Source organism: Nanorana parkeri, unplaced genomic scaffold (assembly GCF_000935625.1).
Source record: "Nanorana parkeri isolate BGI_ZX_2015 unplaced genomic scaffold, ASM93562v1 scaffold2912, whole genome shotgun sequence".
NCBI classification, from domain to species: Eukaryota; Metazoa; Chordata; class Amphibia; order Anura; family Dicroglossidae; genus Nanorana; species Nanorana parkeri.
Genome location: NW_017309180.1, coordinates 27,118 through 28,382, shown reverse-complemented (window position 1 = coordinate 28,382; position 1,265 = coordinate 27,118).

Sequence of the window (1,265 nt, the reverse complement as noted above, 5' to 3'; positions counted from 1 at the left end):
CTCTGCCAATCCCTCCACTGGCTTCCATCCCACACCCCCCTCTGCCAATCCCTCCACTGGCTTCCATCCCACACCCCCCTCTGCAAATCCCTCCACTGGCTTCCAATAGCCCAGAGGATAAAATTCCAAATATTAACAACCACTTACAAAGCCATCCACAACTCTGCCCCCGGTCTATCCCACCTCAACCTATCCGCTCAACCATCACGTTCTCAAACAATTCATTTCCACACAGCTCCCTCCTCATTTATCACTGGCCCCTCCCTTTTAGATTGTTAGCCCTCAGGGGCGGGGCCCTCCTTACCATCTCGTGTTGAATTGTATTGTGATTGTAATGTCTTCCTTATATTGTAAAACGCTGCGCACACTGTTGGCGCTATATAAATCCTGTATAATAATATTAATTTCATGAGTCACTTAATTTTGTTTTATTGATATTTGAAATGATATCCAGCGGTTTTATATTTCTTATTATCTTTATTGATCAATATTATGGAAATTTTGATCCATATTCCGTATCGTCACCGGTTACATTTTGATGATTATTTTGCACCGATTATTAGATAATAAATATATATATATTTTTGCACATTATTGTTCAGGTTAGCGCAAATAAAAGAAATCGAGTTATTAGTTGATTTGTGAAAATAAATTGGGAATCTCCTTCATTACAGATCCCGGCTTGTTTTCATCAATAGAAAGCTGTTTATTTTATCAGAGTGAACATTCTAACAGACAGTAATGTCGGGATCCGTTCTGGCTGCGGCGCTCCCAGTTTTTAGCGGGCAATGGCCTGTGATATTTTCTAGAGAGACTTCTGCGCTCGATTACTCTTAAAGGAGAACTATGGGGTCAGTGCTTTTCCCCATAGTTCTCCTTAGGGTAACGGGAGGATACAAACTAGCGTCCTCCCATCACCCTCAGTATACCGCGAGCTGTAGCTGGCGTTATACTGAGACGCCGCAGCTGAAGCGGATCCCGACAATTGTGCCGGGATCCGCCCAGCTGCGTCACTGACAGCTGGCTCTGCCTATCTAGAGACAGAGACAGCTGTACCCGCCCCCTCCCCCGTCCGTTCCGCCAGTCAGCGCTGGCGGATCGGAGAGGGGAATCCAGCCCCTCCCCTGTCATGGCAGAGAGCCGTGACAGGATCGAGAAGTGAGCGAACGCCGGCATGTGTTCACTCACCTCCCGATCTACTGAGCCGACCTGTGACAGTCTCATTGTCACAGGTCGGCTAGAACTATAAGGTGAGTGAAAAGCAC